A 17,676-nucleotide genomic window follows, 5' to 3' on the forward strand; every position below is an offset into this window, starting at 1 on the left:
CTGTCGGCTCCTGGGTTGGTGCTCACAAGTAAATCTTGCAGCCAGTTCCCCAACGCTCTTATGAAATCCACCCCCATTTCTATTCATTGCTGGTTCTGGCCTCTCTTCTAGGTGCTCAGGGGCATTTTCAACCTTCAAGGAATCCACATACTGAACTAACTATAATTATGCTTGCCTTGCCAACTTGGTAATGCCTCCTAAATTTTAAACACATATGCCTTTGACCTAGGATTTCTGCATCTAGAAATGTATCCTATACTCATATAAACATGCTTACAAGCAAACAAAAATATGTTTGAACATATGCAGTCATGTTTATAGAAAGAAAAAAATGGAAGGAGGAGGTTGGATTTCAAATGCTTATCACAAGAAAGCTCATTACGTAAATGATAATCCATAGACACAACGGAATATTTTACAACTGTTAAAAGAACAAGGATCTGGGGCCGGGGATTTAGCTCAATGGTTCTGCCACCTGTCTTGCAAGAGCAAGATCCCGAGTTCGATCCCCGGTACAAAAAAACCCAAAAAACAAAAAACTATATAAAAGAACAAGGTTCTTATACTGATAGAAGTGCAAGATATGTCAAAAACCAAGTTGCCAAACAATATCTATGGTAACATGATAGTAAGAATACTGATGATAATAGCAGTACTATATCTATGTTACTGGGTACAGAGAAAAAATGTCTGAGCCATCTACATAAAACTGTTAACAATTTTAGATGCTGGTTGTACAGGGTGACTTTCATCTTCCAATATTTGTGCAATATTTTAACTTTTTAAAGAAAGTATATTTCTTTAGGATCTAAAACATCAAATAATGGTCTGCTTTATTGTTATTGTTGTTGTTGTTGTTTGTTTGTTTTATTTTGGGTGGGGTTTTTTTTGATATCAGGGATTGAACTCAGGACCTTGCACTTGCGAGGCAGGCACGGTGCACTGAGCTAAATCCCCGGCCCTGGTCTGCTTTTTAAGAAAGGGTCTTGAAAGCCGAGGACAGTTGGACAGATATGGTTGCACTGCCTTTCAGACAGATGTCTTACGTTCACAAGGTTGTTTAAGAATTCAGACTTATTTCCTCACTCACTGACCCATAACACAACAGACTAAATGTTCGACATGGGAAAATTCTCAGGGACAAAAGAGCTCATTCAAGCAGACTGACAGCAGGAGCTATCTCAGAATCAGGAGACACAGGCATCCTGCCTGTTCCGGGCGGGAAGGCTGGGGGGCTGGGAGGGGCCCGGGCTGCAGTGCTCTTCCTTGCAGGTGAAAGCCTTGGCTTTGCTGGGTCAGCACTGCTGTGGCCCGAGCAGAGGAGATCAGGAAGACGAAGCCTTTGTACTTCGGAGGGCTTCAAAGCCAGGACACATGGAGCAGAAGACAGAGGACAGGGTGTGTCCCGGAGGAGAGCGGTGGTCGGGAATCGAGTGCCACTGAGGTCAGCATGGAACCTGTATTCTGAAGTTTACTTTGTTTAGAAAACAAATGTATGGTGGTAGAATACACATGAGATAAAATTCACCGTCTTAGTTGCTTCTCAGTACACACTTCAGGGTGTTGGATGCATTGACTGTGGTGGGCAGCCGTCATGAGCATCCATCTCCGGAGCTCTTCTCATCTTGCAGAACCAAAATTGTACCCATTAAACAACAGTTTCCCATTTTCCCCGCCACCCCTAGTCCCTGTCACCACCAATCTACCCTCTGTGGTTATGCTCTGGATGACAGGGGCATCTCTTACAGGTGGAATCTGTAGGGGCTTTTATAGTGTTTGTCTTTTGTGACTGGCTTATTTCTCTTACCATCACATTCTCAAGGGGCATCCATGCCACCGCGTGATGTGCTGATTGAACTGAAGGCACTTGGGAATTTCCCTTACCTGGCTCGAATCTAGTCCTTCCCTAGTTAAATCATCAACAGGGGAGACTAACTCTTAAAAGGCACTAAAGTTCACAGCCTTGCACAGAGAGGCTTCGGCACAGCCTGTTACCTGTCAGAGAATTTATCTGCACAAGGCAATCTTTGTTCTCCTGCACCTCCTCCCTCCCCCTCCCATCCCCAGAGCCACCTCCCTTCCGAAGTCCCAAGCCTCTGTCTTCCTGGAGCTCAGAATACTATATAAACTTTGATCATCTGGCACCCTTTAGACTTTCATACTTTGGGAGACTCCATGCATATGCACAAAATTAAAGTGGTTTTCTCCTGTTAATCTGTCCACTGTCGGCTTATTCCAGAGATTCAAATTACAGGATCTTTGAAGAAAAAGCTTAAAATTACTCAGTGTGTGTCAGAAATGTGTTCCTTTTTATGGCCAAATAATATTCCATGGCATGAATATGCCACATGTTGCTTATCTACTGAGACACATGGATTGGTTCCACATTTTAACTACTGTGCATATTGCTGCTGGGAATATAAACACTGGGTACAAATCTCTCTGTAAGAGAAGTCATCCTGAGATTTTCTGACATAGGCAGATCACTTCTGAATCAGATAATGACTTGCAAGTAGCCTTCTACCTCTCCAAGTGCCCATCTTATCCTTACCTCATTTACTGTTTCATGGCCTGCAGGGAAGCAGGGCAGCTGTCACCTGTGTAGAAGGAAACCAGGAATCATGAGGGTTGGCATTTCCCCCGAGAACCCACCAATTCCCAGTTCGGCCTCAGTCTCAGCTTACTCTCGGTGGGCCTGCCACCATACGATGTATTATTATTTCAGGGTCTGCATTTGCAGATGAGCAAGAGCTATTTCCGGGTCTCCATACATACACAGGCACATCCACCAACCCCTCCCGTCAAGGCAGCTGTGTGGGCCAGGCACCAGTTTCCAACCCTCAACCTCAAACTCATTCAAGTTCATCAGAAAATTTCAACATTTTGCCAAGAATGTGGACACTCCCCTCCCCCAGGAGGTTGTCAAATCATATCACACACAAAAAGCTTTGTTCCAGACCAATTTGGGGACTTTTCTTTTACAGATTGTTGACACCAAAATCTCGTGCAGCACCCACTGAAAGAGCCCACTGTGTCACAGAGGAGGGACGCCGAGCTGACACCTCCATTCCCCAGCTCTGCTCCAAGGACCTCTCTGACCACTTTTCGTCTCTGACACCAAGGTAAAGTCCCTGGGGACGTAGACCTGCCCCTCCCACAAAGGAACCCCCTTTCTTTTTCCAAGGGCTGTGCTCCAACCCCCGTGCAGCCAACATTTACTATATATTTTCAAACAGCTACAAGGGGGGATTTTGAATGTTTCCCTTAATGGCTTTAAACCAACCAACACAAAGCAATAGTAAATGTTCAAGGTAATGGATATTCTCATTACCCCGGTCTGATCATGGTCCATTATACATGTGTGTGTTGAAAGGTCACACAGTGCCCCATGAGTATGTGTAATTACTGTATTGTGTCAATTAAAAATAATAATAATTGGCAAAGGTAAAAAGAAGGAGAGCGTGAGCAGATATACAGGGCCCACCCCATCACCGTGACCAAGCAGACGTCTCTGTCCTTACGGAGTCCCATGGTCTCTCTGTAGCCTCCCACACAGCGGCTCCACCCTCCCTGCTCAGCCCTTGGCTGCTGCCCGACTGCCCCCAATTCTCAAAACTGTCCTTCCCACTTCATTGCGCAGAGTGGTTCCTGAACCTCACTCCCCACCCTGAAGTTGGGCCCCCAAATATACTTTTGTATATTCAGAGACACTAATGTGCCCCGGCTCCTCCCACGCTGGGGAAAGAAGTGGGCTGAGTGGATATACCACTGCCCACCCTCCACTCATGCCCCACAGCTCCGCCCGGAGGCTCCGGCTGTGTCAAGAAAGGAGCTCTTCTGTGAAATAAGCTACCAGCCCCAGCGGTTGTTCCTTTCCATCCTCTGCAACAAAATGCGCATCTCAGCAAAGGCTGGGGGTGGGACAGATACCAACTGCACACAAAGGACAGAGCTGATGGCAGCAAGGCTTAAGAATACCCTGAGGACCCACCTGCTCCCACTAGTACCTGCCCACCTCAGAGCTGCACCCAGCTTGGAGTCTGCCCAAAAGTGAGGAGGGGAAAAGTGAAGGAAGGGGGAAGAATGAAGCTCTTATTTCATTTGAACACTTGAATCTAGAACTTCAAAGCAGAATTCGCTGTTGTCCTTGTTTTAAGCAGCTAATATAATTCAGGAACTGTGCTGGGTATTGAGGACAAACTTTTGAAAAGCTGCCCTCTAAAGCACAGGGCCCTGTGTGGGAGACAGCTATGAACAAGCAGTTCTGTCCACACCACCCGGGGTGCGGGGAAGCCCCCCAAGGGACCTGAGTAGAGGAACCCAGCATGCCCCTGTGAGCCAGCAAACATGACCGAAATAACATGGTGACATGAACGCTGAAAATAAAATTCAGGTTGAGTAGGAGTTAGGGAAAGACAAGAGGGTGGGATGGGAAGGTGTTGGGGGAGAGGGGGTGCAGAGGTCTGGGGGTCCAGGGAGGAGGCATCTATGGGGCTGGAGGCCAGGGACTGAGAGGTGGACAGCTGCGAAGGGCAGCAGACAATGCCCCCAGGGAAGATGAGAGCTGTGTGCCCAGCTGACTGGTTGGGTTTTAGCTAGAAGGTAACTAAAAGCCATTAAGGAGAACAGGAAGGGAGTTGCTGGGAGGGAACCAACCAGGGAGAGAGCCTGAGGCACTAACAGGTGGGAGAAGATGAACGATGGGAGAGGAAGGGAGACTTTGTGAAGCCCTAAAGAACCCCATCGGGCCGCTGTGCAGCTGTGCATGGGGGCAGAGAGCTACTGAGGACAAGGTCTAGTAACTGGCCAGGCCCCACACATCTCTAGATAAGGAGTGGGTTCTCAGGCACAGACAGTCATCTGAACCTTGCCCTTGCCTTCCCTGGACTGTGGCTGGGTGGAGTTGACTCCTGCGGGTTCTGGAGCATTCTCCAGAGTGCCTCAGAGCTGTCCACGCCTAGCTGAAAGGACACCCATGACCTCCCTTCAGGACCACGAAGTAGTTACCTCCCCAGAGGCCTCCATGGAACTCCCATGTCCCAGGGAGCCTGACATCTCTGACCCTCTGCTGGTTCCACAGGACGGTGCTAATGTCACTGGTTGTCCCCTATTAGAAAGGGCCAGGTGGACATGAAAGAACAGTGCATCTTAACCCACTGTGGGGTCTGGGAGCATTGAAGATGGAGCCATGCACAGCGTCTGGTGCCGAAGGCTGGCCAGGAAGACGGGCCCACACGGGTGAGCCTGCCAGGGGTCAGGGAAGGGCCAAAGTGGCGTTAAAGGGCACCCAGCTTGGCTCCTTTTGGGAAGTTGGCTACCCAATTCCCAGTTTGCCAGGTCTCTTCAGCCACAATAACAGCTGCTCTTCGCTGTGTCTCTCTGGGCCTGGGCCCTGTGCCAACCCATCCAAGCAACTCACTTATGCTTGAGGTGCAGGAGGTGCGATCACAGCACCTCATTACCATCAGCTGTTGATATTTTTACTGCGGCTCTTCCCAGATCGTCTCTTGCTCTCCCATGACCTCCTGCCCAGGAATGAGGCCCAGTGAGCCTTCCAGACCTAGCTCAGGGCAGGATCCCTCATCTCCAGAGGAAAGACAGCCTCTGCTCTAGCCTGGGGCAGCTGTCCCCTCAGGAGCCACTGCGTCTGAGCGCGCAGGCATCTCACACAGTCCAGAGGGGACAGAATAGGGAGATAATCCAAATATCCTTTCCTTCTTCCACTCACAGCCCCTCCATGTGCCACATGCCTCGGTCACAGCCTCGAGACCCTTGCAACACCAGTACCCTCTGCAGGCTCTTCCCGAAGAAGGTGCCCTGTCCTCCTGTCCGGTCTCTGGCCTCACCCTGACCCAGACACAGGCCTCCTGCTTCCTCCCAGGCTCCCTGTGGCCCCTGGAACAGTCTTGAAGAGGAGCAAACAGTGTCCTTCTGCCTGAGTGCAGGGGGTCCCAGCTATGTGCCGGGACGCTCACCACAGGCCGGGTAACCGAAGCCCCTCAGCCTGACTGTCACTCCGGTTCCCACTGAGCACACCTCTGCCTGCCCTGGCATGGCCGTCCCCAGCGTCACCAGCCTCTGTTGCCATCCTGGGACTCCCCTGCCCACATGCTCCCTGGGTCCCCTCTCTCTGCCGCTCTTCCACACCCCAGCAGCCGCACATAGCCATGCTGGTACCGGCAAGTCCTGTCAAGCCCCAGACCCTTCCTTCTGGCCTTTCTTTCAGCTGTAAGGACAGAGATGCCTGCTGAGACCAGAGGAATGTGTCACCGCTCTCTGGGGAAGTCAAAAAGCATCTTGTCAGAACACAGCAGGTTCTCATTTGTAGAACTGGAGAGTCATCTAGAAAATAGGAAGTGGGAAAATGATAGGCATCTAATAAGTGAAGACATGAAGCACTTAGGTGGCTGCAGGGTATGAGGGGACCAGAAGGGAAGGCAGTTCTGCCAACAGTTCTAAACAAGAGCTCCCGAGTAGGAGAAGTCATGGTCAGGAGGCAAGAGCATCACCAGGAGGCTCAGCCATGTCCCCCACCCATGGCCTTCCTCCATCAGCAGGGGCCCTGCCCGGCCCCTGGGACCACAGCTTGAGAGGCCCCGGATGTGCAGTCAGCAGTGGCCTATGTGGGCATCTGTGTGGAGCACCCGGAACTGGGGCCCAGCTGCTTCCTCAGTTCTGGGCAAGCAGGCGTGGCCATGTGCAGCCTTGCCCTGCCCACCAGGCTCCCACCAAGCGCCCTGGTGCCTCTGCCTCGGGGTCCCGGCAGTTGGCACACCATCGCCTTCACGCTATCAAGTAACTTCCGGCCTGCAGCCCGGGGACCAGAGCAGAGCCAGGCCCTGAGCAGACTTAGCTCTCCAGCCCCTGCCGCTCACCCCACGCAGAGGGCACACAGGACGCCAAGGTTGCGAGCTGCAAACACAGCCACCCTGCAGCCTCGGGGAGCAAAGGGGCCCCAGCAGGGCTCCAGAGGCAGAGCGTGCACAGCTGTCCGCGGGCTCCCTCAGCACTAAGGGAAATGGCCCCATGCTGTCACTGTCACTGTCACTGTCACTGCAAAGGATGAGTGAGGCCCATCCCCTGAGAGCTCTCTGCAGGGAAGAGCCGCTGCAGCTTCCTGCCCCGACCGACCTCCCTCGGGCCCTGGCTTTGGGTTTGTCCCTAGGCTCCCCTTGATCCTCTCTGGAGGGCGAGGGCAGTCCCAGCCCCCGGAGAGTGCCTGTCCCTCCTCTAGTGGGCACCGCCAAGGATGACAGAGCTGGTGGCACTGGCCCCTCCCCATGCCGTGAAGAGAAACTGGCTGATGAGCCCCAGCCGGACCCACAGGGAAGGACTCCAATGCAGGGGGCACTGTCAGCTCTGAGGCAGAGGCCGTGGGTGGCAAGAGGAAGGCAGGCAGGAGCAACAGTTCACATCTTTATCACACTGGTTTGCAGTTTCCATCCTCTTACCCCCGAGCTTCCTTCCTGATTCTCTGCCCAGCCCAGCAGGTTTGGGGAACCGGCCTGCCAACCACAGCTTAGGGCAGCACAGGGCGGGGTGGGCAACCAGTCAGTTGGTGGTTAAGAGAGCCAGCTCTAGAGTGAGACGGGACCCCAGCCTCACCCTGGAGCGCTCTAAGCCTCAGTTTCCCCATCTGTAAAATGGTGATGATATCACTGACCATCCTGCAGGGCTGAGGAGACCACTAAACAAAGAACTGTGGGAGGCACGAGGGGCAGGGCCTGGCACATAGTAGGGCCCCAGTAGATATCAGCCACTACTGTGGTCTTGCCTGGCAATGGTAGCTGAAGAACCAAGGGCCTCCCACAGCCTGCAGCTCAGTGCGTGGGTGCTGAATGCTCTGAGGGACGCTGAGGGAATGCTTCCCACCCAAAGATGTCTTACTCCATCTGTTATTCCCCTTGCCTCTGTGTCTGCAATTAGAGATTGGTTCCCCCAGGTAATGCGAAGCAGCATGTCATGTCACGGGATTTGCACAGAAGTGTAGGGTACACCATTGTCCCTGGGGAACAGAGGGGTCCAGCTAGGGCTTGCTTAAGGGCGAGGGAGGGGGACAGATGGAGGACAGGTCTGATTTTCCACAAGCTACAGATAGAGGCGGGGGCTGGCATGTCAGGCAGCCACAGTGCCCCTCATGGGGCTAGGGGACCCCAAGATCTAGCCTTCCCTAGGCCCTCTGCCATCACTTCCGAGAGCCCAGTTTCTGCATGTCAGAAATGAGTACCTGTCTCTTGGGGTTGTGGTTAGGATCAAACAAAGTGACTTACACAAAACTCTTCAGACAGAGCTAGACAGACATGATGTGTTAGTCTGCTCAGGCTGCCACAACCAGGGAGTACAGACTGGGTGCCTTAAATGACAGAAATCGATTTTCTTGTGATTCTGGGGGCTGGGGGTCAAAGGTCAAGGTGTCAGCGGGTTGCTTCCTCGGTGACCCCATCAAAGGCTTGGTGATGGCCACCTTCTGCCTGCGCCTTACATGGTCACCCCTCTGTGAGTGCCTGCATTCTTATCTCCTCAAGCAGACCTCAGCCCTGTTGGCTTATGGCCCATCCTCATGTGTCAGGAGCAATTCTACATAATTTAGAGGAAAAATCGTTTCACAATTAAATTATGATCAGGCATAGTTTTCCTGACTACAAGCTAGCTATGGCATGTCGAGACAACTCCATTTTTGCCTCCAGTCACAGCTGAGACTTCAATGGTGCCATGATGCTGTGACACTGCAGGGCAGGACTGCATCAGCTGAAGACATCCTGGTTCCTTGAAGACTGAGTAGAAAGGTATCACCTGGGGAGGGACAAATTCCTTGTCAACTTAACTCATCCCACCTACTATTGTAAGAATGCTCTCCTTACAGCCCTCCCCAATATAAGAACCTCAGTGACCTAGGGTCTTCATCAGCATAAGATCCACATCCCACATGGATAAAGGCTCACCAGGATTACTGCAGCCCCCTACGTCACCTGATGCTCCCAGCAATTATTGTGTGTACCCAGTAAATAGTGGCCAGCTCGGAGAGTCTTTGGCTTTCCCTGCTCTGAGGCGCTGACCTCCCAGGCCTCCATATACTTTGAAATTACGAAGGTGTCTATTGTCTTTTTTCTCTTTAGCCCTTGACATCCCCCTTTCTAGGCAGTTGGACGATTGATTGCCCATTTTAACTTAATTACCTCAGTAAAGATCTACCTCCAAAAACAGTCATGTTCTAGGCCAGTGATGGCAAACCTTTTAGAGCTTTCAGTGATACAAACAGTCATAGGTTCACCGCCGCCACGGTGCTAGACAATGGGAGCTGGGAATTCAACATACATGTTCCGAGGTGATGCAATTCAGCCCATAACAATTGCTACTCATGAAACAATGTATTTAATTCAGTTCCACACATACCACACAACACATACCTTCTTTAGGGCACTTAGGGTACATCACAAGCAAAGAAGGTAAAAATCCTTGTTCATCCTGGGAGTGGGAGAGCAAGAGACATAACAAAAATTAAATTGTGCAATGTTCTATAACGTGATCAGATCTATTAAAAAAAAAATAGAGGGCCAGGGATTTAGCTCAGTGGTTCCACTGCCTGCCTCACAAGCACAAGGTCCCGAGTTCAATCCCTGGTACCAAACAACAACAACAGCAACAACAATATAGAGCAGAGTAAGAGGAAACAGGAAACAGAGGTGGAAGTCTTGATTGAATAAGGTGGGCAGGGCAGGCCTCCACTAGGCAAGACTTGACAAAGCCTTACAGGAGGTGATTACTGTTGTTGTTGTTGTTGTTGTTTGCAGTAAACACATCAGAATCTTTGGCTTCTTTTTTTTTTGGTACCGGGGATCAAACTCGGGTTCTTGCGCTTGCACAGCAGGTGGCGAAACCACTGAGCTAAATCCCCGCCCCATGAATCTTTGGTTTCTGAACCTCCACATCTCTGCCCACCTGTACTCACTCTGGTATCAGAGAAAAGGCAGTGTCCCTGAGTCAGAAGATCTGACTGTGACACCAGACTCTGCTCTGTGCCCACTGTGTGACACTGGGCAAGTCACCTAACCTCTCTGAGCCTGTGTCTCTACACCCTGTGGCCCAGGCTGGGCTGCCCTGGCTGGAAGGGGTGCTGGGATTTCTGAATAAGTTCCCGGGTTTTTATGGGATGGGCTGTTTATCAGTTAGGACTGCATTCTGTTGCCAAGTAATTAAAAAGTAGAAGAGCAAAGGCTTAAACAAGGACTTTATTTTTGTCTTATGTAGAAAACTTAAGTTTAGAGTTGACAGCCAGGGGCTGGAGCTTCAGCTTAGGAGTTTCAGCAAGATCTAGACTCCTGTCTGCTTCCTGCACGATGTGTAGCACCTGCCTTTCATCCTCATGATTGAGGATGGTTGCTGTACCTCCACCCATCCAAAGGACCTTCTCTGAAAGTAGAAGGGAACAAAGAGGAAGTCAATGGCAATCAAAGGTAAAGGGCTGGGGCCAGGGATTTAGCTCAGTGGTTCTGCCACCTGCCTTGCAGGCGCAAGGTCCTGAGTTCGATCCCCGGTACCAAAAAAAAAAGGTAAAGGGCTGATAAGTGTAACACTGAAGTCAGTTTCTTTTCAAATATCTCGACTGGCTTCCCTTCTTATTCCACTGGGCAGAGATGAATCAACATGGCCATCACCAGCTACAAAAGATCTTAGGAAGAATCTTAGCCAAGTACCTTAGCCAAATGCCACCCCCTAAAAGCAGAGTCTCATTGGGAAGGAAAAAGAGAAATGCAGACATGGGGCAGGTGTCCACCACACTGTTCTCCATGGAGCTCTGGGACAGTGGAGGTGGGTGGTCCCTCAGCCCTGGACAGGGACCATGGAACCATCAGAAGAACACCCCCATCAGCAGCCCGGCCCTGGACTGTGAGGAGAGTCCAGGGGTGTTTTTGTCATCTTTCCACCACTGTGACAAAATACCTGAGAAAATCAACTCACAAGGAGGAAAGGTTTATTTTGGCTCCGGGTTTCATAAGTTTCAGTCCCTGGTCACTTGGCCACACACAGCTTTGGGCCTGTGGAGAGGCAGAGCAACACGGCAGAGAGCACATAGCAGGGGAAACTGCACACTTCATGACGGACATGAAGCAAAGAGGGAAGCGGTCCCAGCATCCCCTTTAAGGACAAGCCCCCATAGGACACGCCCCCTCCTGGGACACACCCCTCCAAGAACTAGGCCCCTAGTTCCACCTTTTCCCAGCAGCACTCCAACACTGAGCCTTTGGGGCCCATTTAAGAATGGAACAATATGGCAGCCAGGCCGGAAGCAGCGCTGAAGAGGTTCTCCCTTCCCTAACCACGCGCCCTCCGGCTCACTCGCACCAGAGTTCTGCAGCCTCCCTTTGCACGGCCCGGGTCCGATCTCTCTCACACTCCTCATTGCGTCTCCCTGACATCCTGCTGCTCTCCTGGGGACTGACCTCAGCCAGGTGTGGGTGGGAGGACTGCTCATGGCTGCTTCTGGAAGCCGCCCCACACTCTTCCGAAGGAGGGCTGTGCGGTGAGGGGGACACCCCTTTCTTGCCTGCTGCTCCCCACCCCGGGATTCACAGCGAGGTGGGCGCTCTGTGCACAGCCTGTGGGCCAGAGCGAGCCAAGTGAGGACCAAAGCAAAAGCCACCCTTGCCTGTCACAAGCTCTAAAGTGGGCTGGTTCCGTACCCGTGGGTGGCAAGGTCCCTCGCAGACGGGTTCCTAGGTTCTTGTGCATGATGAACAAAGAGCTGCAAGTGGCACACTACAGTAAAGAAACAGCAGCAGCTTTAATCAGGTGATGGTACGCTCAGAGGGAGCGGCTCCTGGTGGCTGAAAGGAAAATGTCACAAGCGCTGAGGTGTTGGGTTTAACAATTTAAGATGTCCGGCCAGGTCTAGAGCGCCTCCCACTGAGTCGTCCAGGGCGTGATTGAAGACGTGACTGACAGGCAGCTGAGTCAGGTCCGCGTCCGGTCACGCATGTCCTTTCCCATAATTCACTCTGTGGTAACTGGAGGTATGAAATGCAGTCCATAGGCACGAACCTTCCGTGTGCCCTAGGGGAGGAAAGGGTATTGCGGGTCATTCCAGCAGGTCTGGCTCCAAGATCATCCAGATTTGGAATTTTGGAATTTTCCAGGGCTGGCTTAGGGATCTTTGCTTTTCTTATCTCTGCCTCCAGGTAGTAGGCATTAGGACAGAAGTCAGGTGAGTGGTCCCATGTGTAGCCCCAGTTGTACTATCCATATTAGTTCCTCATGGAAGCCTCCACTCCAGGAGTCTAATGGGTATTTCAGATTTCACTTATCCTAAACCAAATCTTCATTCTGCCTGAGGGAAAACTGTCCACCCTCAGAAAGGGTAAACTTTATCCTGCCTGGTGCTCAGGCCAAACTCTAGGAGTCCCCTCTTCCCCCTCCTCTTCCCAGCCCAGCCATCATCTTCCTCAGACATCCATCCCTGGTCTGGCTTCTCCTTCCTCCAACGGGGCCTCACTATCTCCGTGTGCTCAAGACTGACCTGAATCACTGCAAGACCCCCTAGCTGGTCTTCCCCCTGCATGCTTGGCCACTGCCCTCCACCCTCAACATGGCATCCAGGCTTTGTGATGGCTCACAAGGACCCATGTGGTTCCTGGCCAACCTTAGGACCCCTCCAGCCACTTGGAAGTGTGCTCCTGCCTCAGGACCTTTACACTTCCCAAGTCTTCTGCCCAAGAGCACTGGCCCAGCTCCCTCACCCTTCAGACCTTGGCTGGCATCTGAGGCTTTCCCTAGCTTCACTGGGTTAATGGCAATGGCTCTCCCCCTTGCTGTGTACCCCAACCCCACCCCTGCCTGTTTTCCTTTCTTCACAGCAAGTGTCACCACCAGACACGAGTCATATTTTCTTAAGGGTAGGGCCAGTTCTGCTTCGTTCCCTGCTAGACCCTAAGTGGCTGGAACTGTGTGTCAAGTATTCAATCTGCCTGTGCTGAATGAGTAAGTGAACTAACAAAGGAACTATGAGAATGTCACTTGACCCCAGAGAGGCCACAGGAATGAGCAAGGGACCGCTGTCTGCAGGAGGGGTCATAGCACCTGCCTCAGAGTCTCTTTTTCCACTACCTTGGGGAACTAGGGACAACCAGAGTAGAAACTTCCAAGTGCAATGTGGACTGAGCGATGCTGGTGGCCCTAGAAGGCAGGGTGTGCTGAGGGCAAGCTCGGGTTGACTGCAAGAGCTGCTCGAAGGGAGGGATGGGTGACCTTGAACCCCGCCACTGCAGTAGCTCAAAGCTGTGGGAGATTTGGCTGTGTTCCTTCCCAGCCATGTGCTCGTGGGTTCCTTAACCTCTCTGACCTTCCATTTTCACATCTGTTTAATGGGGATAAATAATACTTTCTTCATGGCCCTCAGACCCACTGCACTCCGAGGCTGGCACAGATGCCCATTTCTTTCTGTCCACACCAGGAACCCCTCTTCCTCTTGCAACTGGCACTGCAAAAATGGAACTTTAGTTAGATTTTTTCCTTTAGAGACAAGTGGCTTCTCCAACTTCCTCAGGCCTGGGGCATGAAAGGCTACGCCCACCTGTCCGTGGCCCCAGTGACTAGACAGGAGGTGCAGATGCAGGCAGCAGGAGCTCAGGTCCGATTTCATTTCATCAGGCAAGGGAGGGAGAGGTGTGAGTCTGGACAGGATGCACTGTATTCCCTCTCACATTTTTCCTTGCTATAAAAGACCCTAATACACCTGTACATAAGATAGGGATTTGAGGCCAATGAGCCCTTCCTTGTTCTCAGAGCAAGCTTTGAATAAATCCTTTTTCCTTTCTACCAGAATAAATGGCCTCCTTTGATGTGGTCAGTGACGAGCAGAAGAACCTGAGCCTTTGGGCCTGCATGGCCTGGTAACGCTCCCAGGAGAGCCTAGGAGGCTCATATGCCTTGAACGAGGAAGGCCCTGGATCCTGGGGCATCAAAGTCACCCTGTCCAAGTGCTGCAGTCCAAGCTTCCTGGCTGCGGTTCCCCAACACCCTTGATGGTTTGGAGACTGCTGCCAAGGCTGGGCACCTAGTGTCTGCCTTGTACCTGCTCTGGGGTCTCTGGTCACCTCCTGGATGCTGTGGGGTCCTGCTGTCCTTATAGCATGGAGACACCAGGTCCCAGGAGTGGGGTCATTGCTCTCCAAGCCAATCTTCCTCCCCTAACCCACCCCAAGACATTAGGAAGGATCTCCTCAGCATCTGGTGTAGAAAATTCACTGCAGGTGAGCATGCAAATGCCTTGATGGCGGGGGCGGGTGGGGGCGGTGCTATTCCAGCCTCCTGGGACTGCCAGGCCAAAGCACTGCAGAGAGGTGGCTTAGGTCAACAGAGATGTGTTGTCTGCAGTTCTGAAATCAAGGCATCTGCAGGGCCCGGCTCTCCCTGAGGTGTGGGAAGGACCCAGCCTGTCCCCTAGTTTCTGGCAGTATGCTGGCAATCCTGGGCCTGGCAAATGTGTATAATCCCAGCACTTAGGAGGCTGAGCCAAGAGGATTGCAAGGAGTTTGAGGCCACCCTAGGCTAAATAGTTTATTCAAAGCCAACCTGGAATACATAGTGAGACCCTGTCTCAAAAAACCAAAAAGAAAAGAAACAGTACTCCAAGCTCTTCCTCTAGTGTCACATAGAGTTCTCCCCGTTGCTGCCCACATTTCCTCTTTTCAAGGACAGAAGCCAGGTTAGGGGCCTATCCTACTCCAGTCTGACCACCTCTTAACTAATTGGATCTGTAATAACCCTTTTTCCATATAGGATCCTATTCTGAGGGATTCAGGTTTTAACAAATGAATTTGGAGGGGGACACAATTCACCCCACACCATGGAGAGTCCCAGGAAGCTGGAATGTACCATTTGAGGCGGGGCATGTGAGAGTCTGGTGTCACCAGTGCTAAACAGGACTCACCAGGGTGGAAGAAGGTAGAAAAGTTACGAGCTCATTGATCCTCTGCAAGAGAGCAGTGGGCAAGTTCAAAGGGGGATCACACCATCAGGGTGAAAGGCAAGACTTTTATGTTTGATTTTAACCTGAGACTAGGTCTGGAAACATCATCCCGGGAACGCTTTCATTGGATCATGCTGGTTCTACTGTCCATCCACCCATCTCAGTTCTGAGCAGAGCAGGTATTGTTTGAAGACCATGGTAATATTTTTGTTCAACAGGGTTCATGGCCCTTAGCTTTGCTAGAAACAGTCCTTCCGGGTAAAAGTCATTGACAAATGTGTAAAGATTGGCTAATGTTAGTGGTTAAGGGGATTTGAGTAAAATACATATGTTCGTTCTTGAAAGGACTTTTGCCATTCTAGTTGGAAGGGGAAGAAATGGTGTTCTTGGAGACAGGACAAGCGGTTATCTAGTGATGTATGTGTAGGCTTTGTGGAGAGCTTACCAAATGGAAAGTTAATGTTTTACTACAGACTCAACACTGCTGTAATCCAGCCTTTAAAAAAACAATGGTAAAAAAAAAAATCTTCCCCACAGTATGGCTGGTCACTCCAAATGGGGGCCTCTTCTGATGTTTCAAGAGGAGTCGGAAACTAATTTTATGTGAAATCTGCTGGCTTTCATATGTGTAACCAATTCAGCAAGGTTAACAACCCCATACGGCCCCACCTGGATGTGTCTGCCTGAGAGCCGCCAGGCTGTCACCTGTGGAGGACTGAGCCAAGACCAGGCTCTGCCCAACTCCCAAGGCCAGATGGGCAGTGCATGGCACGCTGGGAGTGGGGTGGAGGCGTGCTTCTGCTGCTATAATACCTGAGAACGAGTGATTCATAAGCAAAAGAGGCTTTTATTGGCCTGTGATTCTGGAGGCTGGGAAATCCAAGGGCATGCTGCTCACTGGCTTGGCTTCTGGTGAGGCTCTTGTGCTATTCAATTCATGGCATAAAGTGGAAGCAGGTGAGGGCCTGTGGAGAGGCTTAATGACTACCCACTGTCGTGATAATGTGAAAAGGGAGGAAGGCCTGAATCCTTGCTGATGACCTAACCACCTCTTAAAGGTCACTGCCTCTCAATGCTTTTATGCTTAGGACCAAACCTCAAGGTGAGTTTTAGGGGACTCCGTATTCAAGCCACAGCAGCATTCTGGTGAAAAGTAGCAAGCTGTGGATGCTGACATAGGGACGGGTGCTGCAGGCCCCACTCCCCAGCCCTGTGACTGCCAGCACCACCAGCCAGGCCATCTCTCTTCCACCACTGGCACAGGGTACATGCACTGCTCCCACCCACTCAATCCAGGCCTGGCTCCTTCTAAACCAAGACCAGCTTCTCTGGCAATGCATAATCTTCAATGACCGTGCTGCGCTGCAGTTTCCCTATCGGTGACTCAGGGAATTTCAGGAAAGGGGCCTGGCACAGGGCAAAGTGGGTGAAGACAGGCTTTTTGGTTGCTCCTCCCTGGTGCCCCAGGAAGCTGCCTGTCCAGGCCTCTGCCTGCCTTCCTGGTTCCCTCCAAGCAAGCCTGGCCCTGCAGATCTGGAAGGGGAAAGAGGATGGCAAAGAGGAAGTGGTGTGAAGAGGAGAGGAAGAGGCCCTCACTTCCCTCTTGCTAGGCACTGCAGGAGTGGGGAGACTGCTGTAGGGGAGACCAAGGCCCTGCTGGGAGCTGCAGCCCTGACTGGCCTGGCCCAGAGTGCCCTGCTCTGCCTGCTGTGACCTGGGCAGAGCTGGCCATTGCTGCACATGCCCGTGCTTTCTGAAACCCAAGGAGGGAAAGGGAGTAAGGGGGAGTCCCACCCAGCCCAGGCCAGCTGGTTGGGCTAATTTTAGCTTTTTTCCAACCTGAAGAAGGCGCACTAATCTCCTCCATTCCAGAAAAGGCACAGGGATCAGTCAGTGCGTTCATATGTGGTGTCCACCACCTGGACCTCACATGTACAAAGTACCTCCCTTTGTCCGGTCTCTTCCCTGGTCAAGCCCCACTCCTCCCAGGAAACTTGCTCTGACCACCAACTCACAAAGAGAGTTCTCCTTCCCCCAGTGCAGGGGGCAACTCCGGTCAGAAGCCACAGTGATGCTGTGTGCCCAGGCTGGCACAGGGCTAGACCCAAAATAAGCACTCACTGAATATGGGTGGAATGAATGAATGAGAACACAGTGGCACCAGATGATACTTGAAGGTTAGGTCTAAAGTTAGCAAATACTGTAAGGTCAAAAGAGCTGAGTTTAAATTATCCTTGAAACGCCATCAGGCAGGCAGCTCAGCAGGATTGACAGTAAGTCTCTTAATAGTCCAGGATGACCCTTTTTCTCCACAAGATCTGTGTCCTCACACCTTGCTGCAGCCTGCAGAGATGCACTGGTCCTCCGTCCCAGCCCCCATGCTACCCTCAGGACTGATTCGTGTTGGCTCAGGGGTTCTTGATGTTTATGTATCAGGCTCCCAAAAGAACCCACATCTAGAAATCCCCACTCCTCCATCCCCTCCTCCTGGAGCTGCATTTCTGTTGCCATGGCAGCCAGGGCAGGGTCTGGTGGAGGCTCAGAAAGTCCAGCCAGTTGAGAACGAAGTTAAGGAGAGGCAGAGAGGGAATCCCAAGGTGGAGAGCAGAAATCAGAGGCCCTTAATAGGCAGCTGGAAGGATCAGGTTTTGAGGAACCTTCAGTGTCTTGATAACAAGATAGTGGGGAAAAAATTCTCCAGCTTCAGGCAA

General features: G+C 51.6%; 1 long non-coding RNA gene across 2 annotated transcripts in view; it reads right to left on the reverse strand.

Moving 5' to 3' along the window:
* Window positions 1–809: 809 nt before the first annotated feature.
* Window positions 810–17,676, reverse strand: part of LOC110346337 (uncharacterized) — a 42,410-nt gene continuing 25,543 nt past the window's right edge. For both annotated transcript variants that reach the window (XR_002390316.2, XR_015450566.1), the window contains exons 2-6: window positions 11,682–12,051; window positions 9,408–11,597; window positions 5,008–8,793; window positions 2,552–2,597; window positions 810–1,624 (exon numbers count right to left, since the gene is read on the reverse strand). This is a non-coding gene — a long non-coding RNA (uncharacterized LOC110346337). The remainder of the gene's footprint in view (window positions 1,625–2,551; window positions 2,598–5,007; window positions 8,794–9,407; window positions 11,598–11,681; window positions 12,052–17,676) is intronic.

This window comes from Heterocephalus glaber, unplaced genomic scaffold (genome assembly GCF_053883595.1).
Source record: "Heterocephalus glaber isolate CG9 unplaced genomic scaffold, H.glaber_assembly_v1.0 deba00001004, whole genome shotgun sequence".
Classification (NCBI taxonomy): Eukaryota; Metazoa; Chordata; class Mammalia; order Rodentia; family Bathyergidae; genus Heterocephalus; species Heterocephalus glaber.